This window comes from Neoarius graeffei, chromosome 9 (genome assembly GCF_027579695.1).
Source record: "Neoarius graeffei isolate fNeoGra1 chromosome 9, fNeoGra1.pri, whole genome shotgun sequence".
Classification (NCBI taxonomy): domain Eukaryota; kingdom Metazoa; phylum Chordata; class Actinopteri; order Siluriformes; family Ariidae; genus Neoarius; species Neoarius graeffei.
The window spans coordinates 17404597-17421654 of NC_083577.1; the positions used below are offsets into that span (position 1 = coordinate 17404597).

At 41.3% G+C, this 17058-nt stretch overlaps 1 long non-coding RNA gene and 1 pseudogene across 2 annotated transcripts; both read left to right on the forward strand.

The window, feature by feature from the left end:
• LOC132891488 (interleukin-1 receptor type 1-like) overlaps nt 1–14664 on the forward strand; it is a 53812-nt pseudogene extending 39148 nt beyond the window's left edge.
• LOC132891489 (uncharacterized) lies at nt 1432–8697 on the forward strand. 2 transcript variants are annotated; one of them, XR_009655326.1, is made up of 2 exons: nt 1432–3118; nt 4844–8697. It is a non-coding gene; the product is annotated as an uncharacterized LOC132891489 (long non-coding RNA). The 2 variants fall into 2 exon arrangements; XR_009655327.1 differs by having other exon boundaries at nt 4873–8697.
• Nucleotides 14665–17058: the final 2394 nt, after the last annotated feature.

Sequence of the window (17058 nt, forward strand, 5' to 3'; positions counted from 1 at the left end):
GTGCTGTCGGACTTCGTCCATATTATCTGCCCAGGGTGTTTTCTAATGTTATCATAGTGGCTGTTTATGTTCCCCCCTCTGCAAACCCGAACACTGCTTGTGACACTATTCACTCTGCAATAGCCCAGCTACAGACTCAACACCCGAGTGCATTCATTGCTATCTCAGGTGACTTTAATCATGTTAACTTGGACAAAACACTTTCCACTTTCACCCAATTTGTGAACTGTCCTACCAGAGAGGGAAGAACAATAGACCTGCTGTATGCTAATGTTAAAGAGGCAGCTCTTCCCCCCTCTCCCCACTGGGCAGGTCAGACCACAGCCTGATTTACCTCTCCCCATGCTATGTGCTTCTGGTGAAGAGACTGCCCACCACATCAAAGATAGTGAGGAGATGGACAGACGAGGCCAAAGAGACACTGCAGAGATGCTTCAAGGTGACAGACTGGCAGACACTGTGTGAGCCCCACGGAGATGACATTGATGGGCTCACAGAGTGCATCACGGGATACATCAACTTCTGTGTGGACACCATTGTCCCAGTTAGGACTGTCAGCTGTTACTCTGTTAGGTTTATATAAGTATTATTCTTGACCAAGAAGGCAGTAATATATTTGTGACAAAATTAAGGATTAATTTCTGTCAGTTAAAATGACCTTATGTCTCGGCTGGACATTGTTTGGGAACATTTTGTTTATTTTGATATGAAATGTGTATTTTTGATATGAGATGTGTCTGAATGGCGACAGGGTCTGCGATGATATCACACACACTCACAATGGCCTTTGATATCACACACAACCATAGCCAATGTGTATTGGGAATTAAAAGTTAGATCTAAGATGCATTCAATGATTTAAGTTAGTTTTATAGTTTTAAGTTAGTTTTATAATTACAGAATATAATTTAGGGTTGTTAAGACCTTATGATTCTAATGTTAAGACTTCATGAGTTTAATCCTGAATCCTGTTTGACCTTTCTCTGGTGAAGTAGCATTTCTTTGTTTTGCCAGACATATTCTTTGTTTATGTTTCGTATGACTGTCTTTGTTTAGGTTTGTTCTTATTTACTTATAACATATCTTTGTTGAAAAATTCCGTATGTACGTAAGCAATGACCTTTAAAATCTGTTTGACCTGCCCCAAGATCAAGCTGCTCACTTGCTCGCAAGTCAACCACACACACATATACATCTGAACATTCCATCAGAACAGTGATGTAATTAAAATGTGACCTGCTCTCTCTCTCTCTCTCTCTCTCTCACACACACACACACACACACACACACACACACACACACATAGACACATATCAAAATGATGTCACTTACTCACACCCTCCCATAGACAGACACACACACACACACACACACACACACACACACACACACACACACACACACACACACCCCTCTCTGAGGTCACACACACACACACACACACATTCGACAGACACAATAGCCGTTTAGAGAGATTATAATTTGTTATAAAAGGTGTTTGTAATCTTTCATCTTTGGCGAGAATACTGTGATTAAACAGCAGTGAAACCGATCTCTGGTTCTCTGTTTTTTTGCGGTGTTCCGTCCCAGAATTCTGCAGGTGGTACGAGGGCGGGGGTCCCGAGAAGTAAGTTGACCGTTTCCGACTGGGTGAACCCCAACAATTTGGTGGCTCATACGGGGATTACTAATCAGGTGAGTAAATTATTTTAATTGATTAATTTGATTGGTTAGACGTCCGCTTGGTTGGTAGTAATAGAAAAAGAAAAACCCAGTTGTTTATTATTTTGGTTATGTTATTGGTAATCCTCGTGTAGAGGCACGGGATGTTTTTATTTTGGGGATCCTCGTAGATTTTTGTTTACGGGATGTTTCTTGGTGAACCTCGTGGAAGAGCCACGGGAAGATTGGTTAAACCTCGTGTAAAAGCACGGGAAGGTGACCCTCGTGAAGTGAAGGAGCTGTCACGGGAAGAGCGCGCTTTTTATGTTAAACCCAAAATAATTACCCTAATTAATCTCGGGACTGATTCCTTCGTGCCACCATGGGGGGAAAAATTGTATTGTATTAAAAATTGTATTGTATTAAGGTACCCGGACCCCGAGAAAAAACCCACGGGATTGGATGAATTGCTGTGGTTTAGCATTCTACACAAATTCTAGACAATTTGGCCGGCTCAGTTTTGATTTATCCTCATTCAGGTATTTGCAATCTCTAGGAGCTGTGTAATGTATCTTTAATTGTTATAGCATTTATATAAGGCATTACTGGATATGCACAAAATAATGAAACAACAAATCAGTACTCTGGACATGAACAGTCAGAACTGTTCTTGGTGTGCATAAATGTCAAACCTTTGGTCAATCAAACCTGTATAACCAACTTTAGTCCTTATTTCCTTTATAAGATCCTTATAGGATGCAAATTAAAATGATTTACCTAAAATTTGAATGATAATTAACAATTATATATCCCAGGTACTTTTTATTCAATATTAATAACAATAAACTTTAAGAATGAATACAAAGCTTCAATGTTTGACAAAAAACCACGAAGTGTAAATGTTATGTGCTCTTTTATCATCGTGGGAATTGATTATAGCTCTAAATAAATATTGAAGTTTTTTTCGTTAAAAAGAATCCGTATAACTTTATTTGTACGCCCGTATACTATGTTTATTGAATCAAATCCGTAAAAAATACGGACATTCTGTATATTGTGCATTTTAATCTCAACGAAAGCTTCACTGAATCGATTCTTTAGAACAAACTCGCATGCGTGTGAATCAATTTACTTGATTCACTCTTGATTCTTGACTCAGAAACTACGGAAATCTTATTTGTATTCCTGTTTTCAAATTGTAAACAATAATCACACTTCATGCTGCATGAAATTAAAGTATGAACTTTCCTCAAACCATTACGTGTGCATGAACTCAACAAATGCAGTCCATGCGTCTGTATCGATTCGCTCGATCGAGTCATTTATGTTTCGTCCCGAAAAAGATCCGAATCGTTTGTGAATCTCATCACTGTTAGAAATCCAAGGGAAGAGATCCTCTTCCCTTAACATCATCAGAGGAAAAATCTGCTTCTTAATCAATTAGTTTCAGCGTTTGGTGAGTAGATCATCTGTATTTTATTTTATATTCATTGTGTGTTGATAGTCCGAAACTTGTAACTGGAAAGTTATCAGGAAAGTCACGAGTGGTCTGCGAGGTGATCTCTGAACAGGTCCCTGAGCACTCTACAAGACTATTAATGTGTTTTAATAATTAATAATGCAGCTATTAATGCAGTTTCATGTCTAGATCTTATAAATGATGAATACGAAGTATGTGACGGCCAAATAACATTAGAACTCCAGTTCCCATGATGCTTGTGAACTGGGCATGCGCACTGGATAAAAGAAAAAAGCAGCTCTTTAGGGCAAAACTCTCGTCTCATCAGATTTGGGCAGTAATTCTATGCGTTCAGACCTTAAATAATGAAATAACTGTACAAGCAAATACAACACAAAAAACATTTTTAAAATATTCACTTAAATTAAACAGACATGGTAAAAACAGAATAAATATATTTAAGGCTTAGAGTTTGATTAATTAAAACTGATCGTGTAGTGGTATTTTTATTAATCATATGTAATTCTAACCTTTAAATATCCTATATACTCCTGTTTCTGACGCATTTTAGCGAGACGTGGACTTGTTTAGTTTAGTTAATTGAAATTAGTTCAACAGCGAGCTAACCCGCTTTTTACTTCATTTTTTGACATTTTTTGAATAATTATCAAATATAATTGAAAAATTGAAAAATATAATAATTGTCGTCCTATTATAATATATAATATTTTGAATAATTGTTCCGTCTCTATAGTCTCTCTGTCTCTTTCTGGGAGATAAGGGCTCCCAGACTGTTACAGATAGCTATAATATAAACAACTCATGCAAGCATGGCAGGCAAGGACAGCCACAGATATTTGCAATGAGCAGAGAAAATCATTATTTTTGGCACTTTCTCACAATAATAAATTTAATAAGTAATCTCTTTATATTACAAGGTAAATTCCATATACATAAAGTCGAAATGTCCAAGACAAACAATTCTCATTCTCATTAATACTGTTAATTGAATTAAAAATGTATTTTGAGTCTCTGTCACATATCGAATCCAACAAAAAGTGCTTATCAGCTATTCAATTTTATTCAAAATTACATTCAGTGAAATTGTTTGTCATTTCAATTTGCCCTGTTTTTTTATCTCCTTTTCTTTCTTTAAACTTATTGCTACTTATGAGGCTAAGCTTAACCATGTTCCTCCTAATTTCGAACTATTGATATGAAATGCTCTGATTAACTGTTTGCTGAGTTTTAAACCTCCATACGTTTGCCTTTAAAAACCACAGAGGATATGGAATGGATAGGCTTTTAATGTATTTAGTTAACCATAATTTTTTTCAGCAAGAAACAGAGTTAACAAACGTTTACTTGAATAACTTTTTGTTTATAAATCAGAGACTTGGGTTTATCTTTATTTAACCATTAAGGAAAAAAAGTCATAAATTATCATGATTATGATACATTGGCTGGTACACAGCAAAATCCCCAGTGTTGAATTAACACCCAGAGTGTTGATTTAACACCCTACTGTATTTATATAGGTCCAATTGGACCCAGATTAACTCTGAAAGTGTTAATTCAACACTGAGGAATTTGCTGTGTATAAGTATTCATTGTCATTGAACCTTTCCGCATTTTGTTGCACTGCAACCTGGAACTTAAATTGACATGAAACTACACAAAATATGATTCAATATTCATGTGCATTCTGTTTATGTTAAGCAGTACCTCTCTCTCTGGATGTCATCCTACAGTCTCTTCTCGAGCAAGGCGTGGTGAGATCGTGCACCAGCTTGTACAATACACCTGTCAATCCAGTACCTAAACCCGATGGTACCTGGCGTTTTACACAAGATTTACGTAAGATTCATGAATTGATTGTTTCTTCTGTAATGTCACAGGTTCCTGTTCATCATTGCTGTTTTTCCATTAATGATCTCTGTTCTGCCTTTTTTTTCACGCACATGAGGAGATAGCGTTTGGACTCAGGGTTTCATTTGACTCTCCTGCTGGTTTTTTTTCAGCTGTAATTCATAACGTGCTCTGTGACCTTCTCCCTCCCTCAGGACTATGTGGTCTGTGTGTTCTGGTATCTGCTGAGTCACCAGAAATCGGCCAAGACACTGACACTTGCGCCTGCTTTAAGGTTTTCAGGACCAAGCAGCAATATTGCATGGACACTTAAGTATTTGAACTTTTGAAGTTTTGAACTTCCTCAAGGCTGTCATTCTAGACACAAAACGCCCTGCAACTAAACATGCACTGATGTCTTTTCTGGGTCAGAAAATGGATCCCTGACTGCTCTTTATATAACAAGCTTCTCCGTTCTGCAATCTCTCATCACGATCCACTGCAACATCCTTTGACCTGGACTGACGCTATGGTGGTCGCTTATCACTCCCTCAAAAGCACCCTTCGATCACTTCAAGCCCTTCCACCTCTATGCCTGTGAACACCAAGGCACAGCCTCTGGGGAGCATGGGGGGGGATTGCAGCATTGTGCATTTTTATCCAAAACATTAGACATTGTTGCTCAAGGCTTACCTGCGTGTCTGGGGGCTGTCTCCACATGTGCTTTGATGGTTTTAGATGCGGAAAAATTGGTTTTGTCTCACCCACTGATCTTGCACTCGTCACATCAAGTTAAACAGGTGTTGCAAAATTTACAGACCCATTAAATTAATTTATCAGTAATTTAATTGATAATTAAATTAACATATGACTGTTTATTCTCTGTTCTACTAACAATCTCGAAATTCGTGTCACATCCTCTTTTGATAATGTAGGTCGCGCTCTCGCACGCCTCCTTAATTCTCGGGATGATACTTGGGATGACATTGATATTGTCTGTCTAAAAATCGTACATACTACTAGTATCAGATCTGATCTCTCCTCCAGCCCTCTAGGGATGGGGGAAGTACTCTTTGTCGATGGTTCTTGTTCTAAACGGTTCTTGTTTTATAATTTATGATATTTATCATACCTCTGTGGTTATTCTGTGTGTTCAATCAATATCAGTCTGATATTCTGCATGAGACATATGCTCTTCCTTTATCATTTGATTTTTGTCATCTTGATTGTGGACAAATTCTCTAAATGGGTAGAAGTTTTTTTCCTGTTTTCGAGAGAACACGAAGGTAGTTACTCGTTTTAATACCTAGTTATAATAATAATAATGATACATTTTATTTACAAGTGCCTTTCAAGGTACCCAAGGACACTGGACAGTAAAAAAGAAAAACAAACAATAAAAGCAGAACAATAAAATAACAATAAAATAATAAGAAATCAATAATAATTATTGTTATAGTTATGGGGTTTCAAATGCCATAGACTCAGACAAAGGTACCCCTTTCACCTCAAAAGTCACACAAAACCTTTGTAAGTATCTCTAAACTAAACTGGTGTTTTCACATTCCTCAATCCTCTGGTATCGTAGAACGTACTAATCGAACATTGAAAGACAAATTAATTAAGGTCATGCAGGCCACAGGTTTGGTTCTGTAATCCATAATTCATTCTGGCTGAAATTCGTGTGACACCAAGAAATTATTTTTGGAAGACTTTTCCCTCTCCCTTGGAAGAAGGGAACTCTGGCTCCGGGTACCTCTGATTTGAAAATGCATATGGATGAGTATTCTGCAGCCCTTATAGATAAGTTGCATAAAATTTGTACCAAGGTCAATAGTACAATATTATCTCCACCACACACCCCTTCCAAGTTGGAGACAAGTGCTGGTGTGACTTTTTAAAGTAACGATTTGGACAATTGGGAAAACAATATAGTGGGCCTGCAGACATAGTCGCCATTACTTCTACTGCTGTTTTAACTGATCTTTTTCCACAGTGGATCCATGCCACGCGATTGAAGAAGGCTCCATAACAAAGTTGTGTTACAATGACAAGTTTGCTACTAACGTTTTCTCTGTGTCCCGAGAATCTCTGTTCTCTCTCTCTGTCTCTCTATTTCTGAGCTCTACACAGATTCGACTGAGAATCCTCAAGACATTGTGAACAAAGAGGGGAAGAGAGCTTGCGCCCTGTTTGGAACCAATCATCCTCACTACAACCATGACAGTCCTCATCACGGGTTTCGTGACTTCATTGTTGCTCGGGACAGGGCTACCCGCCTGAGCCTTCGTGACTGCTTCATCTTTGCTCGGGGCAGGGTTACCCGCCTGAGCCTTCTGGACCACTTCATTGCTCGGAGCAGGGTTACCCGCTCGAGCTGGACAACATCTTCTGGCAATTCGCTAACTGGACTGCACAAGCGCACACCACATGAATGTGTTATGTCTTTCATCTGATGCCATCTTCTACTATTATTACACATCTCTATGCTCTGAAACTCTGTATTCTTACAGGACTCTGTTTTCACTATAGGTTGATATGCCTTCTAATTTCATTTTCCCTCACTGTTTTAGAACAAATTACTCTGAAGGAAGTAGCGTGTATTTGGGACGAATTAAGAGGTTTTGAGTTTCTCTAAGCTCTGGTGAGGTGGGACGAGGGTTGATCGGGCATGCCCACCCTCTGAGCACCAATATACGTCAAGAAGGGCAAAGATTAACTCAAGATTAATTCTCGATGTAATCACATATATGATCATGAGGTGATAATGATCAAATATGATCCTAGGATTTGATAATAGTGATACTATTATCGAAGGGGGGGATTGTTGGGTTCATATAAGTATTATTCTTGACCAAGAAGGCAGTAATATATTTGTGACAAAATTAAGGATTAATTTCTGTCAGTTAAAATGACCTTATGTCTCGGCTGGACATTGTTTGGGAACATTTTGTTTATTTTGATATGAAATGTGTATTTTTGATATGAGATGTGTCTGAATGGCGACAGGGTCTGCGATGATATCACACACACTCACAATGGCCTTTGATATCACACACAACCATAGCCAACGTGTATTGGGAATTAAAAGTTAGATCTAAGATGCATTCAATGATTTAAGTTAGTTTTATAGTTTTAAGTTAGTTTTATAATTACAGAATATAATTTAGGGTTGTTAAGACCTTATGATTCTAATGTTAAGACTTCATGAGTTTAATCCTGAATCCTGTTTGACCTTTCTCTGGTGAAGTAGCATTTCTTTGTTTTGCCAGACATATTCTTTGTTTATGTTTCGTATGACTGTCTTTGTTTAGGTTTGTTCTTATTTACTTATAACATATCTTTGTTGAAAAATTCCGTATGTACGTAAGCAATGACCTTTAAAATCTGTTTGACCTGCCCCAAGATCAAGCTGCTCACTTGCTCGCAAGTCAACCACACACACATACAGCTGAACATTCCATCAGAACAGTGATGTAATTAAAATGTGACCTGCTCACACACACACACACACACACATAGACACAGATATCAAAATGATGTCACTTACTCACACCCTCCCATAGACACACACACACACACACCCCTCTCTGAGGTCACATACAAACACACACACACACATTCGACAGACACAATAGCCATTTAGAGAGATTATAATTTGTCATAAAAGGTGTTTGTAATCTTTCATCTTCGGCGAGAATACTGTGATTAAACAGCAGTGAAACTGATCTCTGGTTCTCTGTTTTTTTGCGGTGTTCCGTCCCAGAATTCTGCAGGTGGTACGAGGGCGGGGGTCCTGAGAAGTAAGTTGACCATTTCCGACTGGGTGAACCCCAACATACTCCAACAACAAGCCGTGGGTAACGAAGGACATCAAAGCCCTCTTAAATGAGAAGCAGAGGGCTTTCAGAGCTGGCAACAAGGAGGAGGTGTGAGGAGTACAGCGTGAACTGAGAGCAACAATCAGGGAGGCCAAGGAAAAGTACAGGAGGAGGTTGGAATGGAATCTCCAACAGAACAACATGAGAGAGGTGTGGAGTGGAATGAAGACCATCACTGGTTACAAGCCAACCAACAGCGAAGGAGTGGATGGCAGTGTGGAAAGGGTGAATGAGCTGAATCTTTACTCCAACAGATTTGATGGCATGACCCCAACCCACCACCACCACTCTTCTGCGGGATGGCTACAACCACACACTTCACATTCTCTCCCCTCCCTGCCTCTTCATGCCCAACCTCATCCCCATTTCAGGACCTCGCTCGCACCTCCTCAACAGACCCCCTGGCTGAGCACACACTCCCAAGAAACACCTTCATCCCTCCCCCACCCATCACCTCCCCACTGATCATCAGCGAGGAGCAAGTGAGAAGACAGCTGAAGATACTCCATGCAGGAAAATCAGCAGGCCTGGATGGTGTTAGCCCCAGGGCCCTGAAGACCTGTGCCCTCCAGCTAAGTGGAGTACTTCAGCATGTCTTCAACATGAGCCTGGGTCTTCAGAGGGTCCCCTTGCTGTGGAAGACGTCATGCCTCATCCCTGTACCAAAGAAGCCGCGTCCCAGTGACCTCAAAGACTACAGACCCATGGCATTGATGTCACACATCATGAAGACCCTTGAGAGACTCATCCTGGAGCAGATCTGGCCTATGGTCCAACCACTTCTTGACCCCCTTCAGTTCGCCTACCAGCCCCGTCTTGGAGTAGAGGATGCAATCATCTACCTGCTCAACAAAGTCTACGGCCACCTGGACAAGCCAGCCAGCACTGTGAGGATCATGGTTTTTTATTTCTCCAGTGCTTTTGACACATCCGGCCGGCTCTGCTGGGTGATAAGTTGACAGCGATACAGGTGGATGCCCCACTGGTGTCCTGGATTGTGGATTATTTGACTGGCAGACCACAATATGTGCGCTTGCAGTGCTGTGTGTCGGACAGAGTGATCAGCAACACCGGGGCTCCGCAAGGGACTGTCCTTTCTCCTTTCCTTTTCACTCTCTACACCACTGATTTCAACGACTGCACGGAGACCTGCCACCTCTAGAAATTTTCTGATGACTCTACAGTGATTGGACGTACTACTGGTGGTGATGAGAGCGAGTATAGGATGGTGGACAACTTTGTTACATGGAGTAGGAAGAACCACCTACAGCTCAATGTGACGAAGACGAAAGAACTGGTGGTTGATCTGAAGAGAATCAGGGCTCTGGTGAACCCTGTTAACATCCAAGCGGTCAGTGTGGACGTGGTGGAGGAATATAAGTACCTGGGGGTGTACTTGGATAATAAACTGGACTGGTCCAAAAACGTGGACACGGTATACAAAAGGGGCCAGAGCCGTCTCTATTTTCTGAGACGGCTAAGATCCTTCAACATCTGCCGAACGATGCTACAGATGTTCTATGAGTCTGTGGTGGCCAGTGCCATCCTGTATGCTGTCGTCTGCTGGGACAGCGGCTTGAAGGTGAAGGACACTAACAGACTCAATAAGATCATCAGGAAGGCTGGCCATGTTGTAGGTGTGGAACTGGACTCTCTGACAGTGGTGTTGGAGAAGAGGACACTGTCCAAAATAAAAACAATCTTAGACTGTCCTTCCCACCCTCTACATGAGGAGCTGATCAGCCACAGGAGCACGTTCAGTAAATGCCTGATTCTTCCACGCTGCACAACTGAGAGACACAGGAAATCATTTCTACCTGTTGCAGTCAAGCTGTACAATGCCACTGTATAACTGTGGTACACTGTCTTACCATGTATACTGTATCCTTAACTCAGGTGCAATATATGTATATAGGAATAATCTCATCTCATTATCTCTAGCCGCTTTATCCTTCTACAGGGTCGCAGGCAAGCTGGAGCCTATCCCAGCTGACTACGGGCGAAAGGCGGGGTACATCCTGGACAAGTCACCAGGTCATCACAGGACTGGCACATAGACACAGACAACCATTCACACTCACACCTACGGTCAATTTAGAGTCACCAGTTAACCTAACCTGCATGTCTTTGGACTGTGGGGGAAACCGGAGCACCTGGAGGAAACCCACGCAGACACGGGGAGAACATGCAAACTCCACACAGAAAGGCCCTCACCGGCCATGGGGCTTGAACCCGGACCTTCTTGCTGTGAGGCAACAGCACTAACTACTACACCACCGTGCCATCCTCACTGACAAAATATGTACCAGATAAAGTTCCCCCTATAAGTTTGTGACTTTAGGTATCTATTTTGGACCTTTCTAGACAGTATTTCACATTAGAAGCATAATTTTAAAACAAAATTCAGCAGAGCTTCCCAAAATGTGGCTTACTCCATGGCCTGCTGGTTAGCGCCCCCTGTCTGTGAAGCTTCTCAGTCATCCAGGTAATTGTAAACCGTAGCTGCTAAAGAAGGCAACTGGACTTGCTTGAAATTCTTGAAGACATTTCACCTCTCATCTGAAAGGCTTCTTCAGTTCTGTCTGACTATTGAGGAGTTCCAGGTAAACCACTCATCAGCCACCTACAATGCAGTCCTTGGCACACTTCCCAGAAAACTGAATACATAGCCACACCAAGACTCAGGCTACATCCACGCGACAACGTCAACGAGATTTTATTAAAAAAAATATCGCGTCCACATGGGCAACGGATCAGTAAAATATCAGGTACATATGGCAACGCAACGCTTGCTGAAAATGATGCAATACACATGCCACACCTCTAGGGGCGCTGTAAGACGGTCCCATCGGAGACACCAGAACAATAGAAGAAGTAAACGCATGCGCATAAACCCCTTCTTCTACCCGGTGTGAAGCACTGTCAGGAACAAATACACAACAAGAAGATGGCTGCGACTATGCGAGGAAATCGTGCCTTCTGTGTGTACAAATTAGTTTTATTAGTGTGCATAGTTTTATATAACTTAATTTTTTTATTGTGTGAACATTTTGAAAAGCAGTCTTATTCAGTAAAAAAAAGAAATTCAAGAAATGGTTCAGTTACTTATTTAAAAGAAAAGCTGTATACAAAAGTGAATGCAATGCAGTGGTTCATACAAAACAGCAAGAGTGCTGCTTGTTCTAGTCATGTGGTTGTGACGTCATCGTAAACAAATCCGTTCTACTCATCCAGACGACTTCGCAACGGCGCCTTTGCCAGATTTTTCCACTCTGGAACCCGTTCTCAAAAAATATCGTTGTGGGGCACCCAAAACGCCGGTGCCGTGTGGACGCCAGGCCGAAACGATAAACAATTTTATCAGATTCACCTGAATCCGTTGCCGTGTGGACAGGGCCTCAGCTGACTTCAATGACTCACGTAATGGCAGAGAGAACCAATGACCCACAGATCACCCTAATGACCCTCTAGACTGCTAACACCATTCACACCTGGCCTCCAGTGACCCTAAAGGCCAATTTATGCTGACAACGCAGTCCTCGCAGATGGCGTCGCAGATGGCGTCTGCGTAGCTCCCCCCTTCGCAGATGCTCTGCGCGCACCTCCCAAAAATTGTGACCACCGCAGAAGCCTCACAGACAGCGTCGCAGACAAGAGGGCTCTGATTGGTCCACTCTACATCCGCTGTACATGCACTTCCGCTTCCCTACTTTCCCGGTTTGTTTTGTTTTCACTACCGCCATTTTTAAAAACACGAGCGAAGATGGAGCAGCACGAAGAGTGGTTGATCGAGGAAGTGAGGAAGTACGTACATCTATACGACTCCAGTTCTAGTCATTATAAGTAACCGGAGGATAAACACTCCACTAACCACACCCACCAACTACTCCTAGCGATTTCGCGACTTCGCGCCCCCTTGCGTTGTGGTGGTGAATAACATCGCGCATGCCTATTACTCCCCGCTCAACGATAAATTACAACTGTCTGCGAAAAGCTATCTGCGAAAGCCTTTTCACAAGAGCATGCAGAGGCCCTAACACCTCCAGGATGACCGAGAGGGTCAACGACCCATGTGACCTCAACAACTCTCCTTAGGGTTGCTTTTGGTCCACTAGAGGATAAACACTTTGAACTCCCCACTAGTAAGACAAAACTGAAGAACCCTTTCAGATGAGAGGTGAAATGTCTTCAAGAATTTCAAGCAAGTCCAGTTGCCTTCTTTAGCACCTACAACTGTATACAAGGATAAATTTAAAATATATAATTAGGGTCTTTTTCCATGTTATAAATCTTGTCTGAAAGTCTAATGTAGAATCTTCAGCACACGCATCAAATCCCACAATGCATTGCATTAGGTTAGTGTACAAACAGTGTAGAGCAGGACTTAAATGTTTCACAGCTAGATATCCAATTTTCCTCTACACTAAAATTACAGACCCCTCAGTTTTATTTTATGGACATAATCCAGTTCATTATTTAGATGTGAACAGTTCCACTCATTACAATAGGCACTTTAACAAAATATAAAACTTTCTGACCTCCTGTGAGAGTTCATGGATCCCTCTTTGAGAACCATGGCCTGAGTACACAGTGTATTCTATGCACTTTGTAGGGAATAGAATTCCACAAGAATAGAGTTCTCAAACTAAAAACATTTGTCCATTTCAAACAATTATTTCATTAATGATTATCAACTGAGCAGAACTTTGCATATGGTTCAAATAAACACTGATTTTAAAACCTCACTGTAAGTGATTACAACCTTTACAGGCTCTTATGAGTGAGTTAAAAAGAGTTATTTTCCTCCCAGTTCCAGATTTGCTGTTTGGTTGTTGAAGGTGCTGTTATTTTTGTCTGCAGATGGTGATGGGAAACTGTATGATGCCTATGTTGTGTATCCCCAAGTTCAAGGGGACACATTGAGTGAAGCAGTTGAGGCTTTTGCTGTGAAGACACTGCCACAGGTTCTGGAGGGATGCTATGGGTACCGGCTCTTCATCCTGGGTCGGGACAGTCTACCTGGACAAGGTAAAATGGTCTACAGCAAACTCATGTATGAGATAGAGATGAACATTTCAGACAAAATTACTATCCCATTTTTTGAAGGCATAATTCAAATAATATTTAAATATTAAACCCGCTCTCCAAATACAGACACAAAATGACATGAAATACTAAACTTGGTTTTGCAGCACCATATCATTTACACCTTTACTGTGAGACTGAAATTGAATTTTTAAGACTCTTGTGTTTGAAATGTTTTCAGAATATGACCCTATTATGAGATGAAACAGCTGATCATTGCCAAAATCTCAATACAGTATTTTCTTCTGGTTCACTAATAAAATCAAATTGATTTTAACTTTTCCCAACCGTTTTGTAGCTATGGTAGATATGGTGGAGGAGACGATGAATGTCTGTCGTCGAATGTTGCTGCTATACACCAGCTCGTCTCTGAGCAGGGCAGAGGGTTCATCATGGTTCGAGCAGCAGGCAGGCCTCCGTCGCGCCTTACTGGATGACTCGCTGTCGGTTTTGCTGCTGGAGATGGAGCAGCTCAGCGATCCTTCCATCCTCCCTGAGTCACTGCGTCTCCTGCGGGATAAGCAGGGGGCTCTGCAGGCCTGGAAGAAGCGGAAGAGGTGGACGTGCACAAGGATGGAGGAAGGTGGAGAGGATGAGATATCACTCCCTTCGTTTACTTTGTCTGCTCGTTTCTGGAGGAAAGTGCGCTACTACATGCCAGTGAGAGGCAAAGCCAAGCATCACTTGAAGAGAAAATTGCTCCTGAACTTGTGAATTGGGATTTGACTCAGGAATTGTTGTTGCTAAGTTCCACCAAGAAACAGGGCTCAGGTCTGAGTCATTAAAGTGTGCATTCGAAGGATGGAGTGCTCACAGAACCTCAATGCTCTCTGACTGCTCTGACTGAAGGAACAGTGAGGCCACTCACAAATAACATTAACCTGGTGAAAAAAAGCCTTGTATGGGAAAGGATGCAAGATCACAGAGAATCTTTGGCTTTAACTCTGGGATCATCTGTGAACTTTAACCTCACCTTCTGGTGAACCTTGGAAGCACAACCTAAATTTAACAAGTGGCTAGACAGAGGTTTCTTATTGAAATCAATCTAGCAGGCAAGGAATAAATAAAACAAACACACCAAAATGTCCAAACTGTTAATTTATGAGTAGCACAATCACAATCAGCCAACTCGTATTTTTATGTCACTTGGCGCTCACATTTGCAAAAATCCTAATTAGCTAGCTAGCTGATGTTAGCAGATGTTTTGCTCCACTCTGGTGAGGAAAATAGGACTGGTGTAATTCCTTGAGGGTTATGCTGACAAAAAGTTCTGTGAGCAGTATTTATTGGATGAACTCTGGGTATGATCATGCTGATTTGTGCCACTGGTTTTTCCCACTGTAGCATCTCATGAATTATAAGTGATCTTTGTAGAGTCATCAGAAGTAAATGTAAATCACTGTGTATATTATTGTGTAAATAATCTCAGGGAGGTGCGAAAAATGCATGCACGCACACACACACACACACACACACACACACACACACACACACACACACACACACACAGTACATAGAATTAAATAAGTGGACAGAAATCCCCCACAGTAGTCCACGTCTGTAGCTGTGATGTTTTGTAAAGTTTGGTACATGCTGTTTGTTGCATTCCTTTGTGAAAATGTTACTTAGAGAACTGACCTAGTTTCATCAAAGGGCACAGGCGATTTTATACTTTCCAAACAGGGGATGAAGTAGCTACAAATAATTTCCATATAAATTGTATCACTGGTACTTTTCATGCATTTATATTTATATTCAGACACCACCAGCACATTATACTAAAGACAACCTAATTAAGAGGTCAGTCAGTCTACATATTACCGCGTGTCGAGATTGTAAGATTATAAATTGTAGATTGTAAAAATGTAAAGCAAAAACGATCTTAATGTCAGCTCAGTAAGATTGAAAATGTCTGCTTTTGCTTTTAAATGATAAAGCAGTAGGAAAGATACATCAAATGTTCAACAACAAAAAAAGGAAAATTAAAACTTTTTTCTAAAGCAGAATTCAGTTTATCACAGAACAAACCCCCCCCCCCCCCCACACACACACACACACACAAACAACAAAGCATTGTGTGTGGGGTTGTTTTTTTTTTTTCCAGACTTCAGTGCCATATTTGGAGAGGTCATTGAAGAACTGATTTGTGTACATATTATTCAATTACATATTCGTATATAGTGATCAAGAAGGTGAAATAAGTAACACTGTTCTTTGATTTAGTCAACTGACTTTAAAGTATGCTAATGGCGCCTGTGAAAGCAATAAGGCTACTATGAATGCGTAATATCTGACAGAATGATGCACTTTTCTTACTTTTCAAAGAGAGCTCATCTCCACTGTTGGGAAATATGAGGCATACAGATTTTCTTTATTTACAGCAGGTTGCTGTGACATACTAATGCACTGCTAGTCCCACTAATTAAAACAAAACAAAACAAAACAAACAAAAAACTTGTACTATAATGGTGTACTCTTTGACTCAGAGAATATGAATGTGTCCTGCAAATAAAGTTTTCATGTCACACTTTGGTCAGCCCTGCGATAACCTGGCGACTTGTCCAGGGTGTACCCTGCCTTTCGCCCATAGTCAGCTGGGATAGGCTCCAGCTTGCCTGTGACCCTGTAGAACAGGATAAGCGGCTGCAGATAATGGATGGATGGATGTCACACTTTGGTAAATATACTTTGGCTGATGTATTTGTTGATTTTGCAGTACTACTGTAGATTAAAACATATGCTGCATTTATATTGGTCTTACCATGTGATACCAGGCGGCACGGTGGTGTAGTGGTTAGCGCTGTCGCCTCACAGCAAGAAGGTCCTGGGTTCAAGCCCCGTGGATGACGAGGGCCTTTCTGTGTGGAGTTTGCATGTTCTCCCCGTGTCCGCGTGGGTTTGCTTCGGTTTTCCCCCACAGTCCAAAGACATGCAGGTTAGGTTAACTGGTGACTCTAAATTGACCGTGAGTGTGAATGGTTGTCTGTGTCTATGTGTCAGCCCTGTGATGACCTGGCGACTTGTCCAGGGTGTACCCCACCTTTCGCCCGTAGTCAGCGGGGATAGGCTCCAGCTTGCCTGCGACCCTGTAGAAGGATAAAGCGGCTAGAGATAATGAGATGA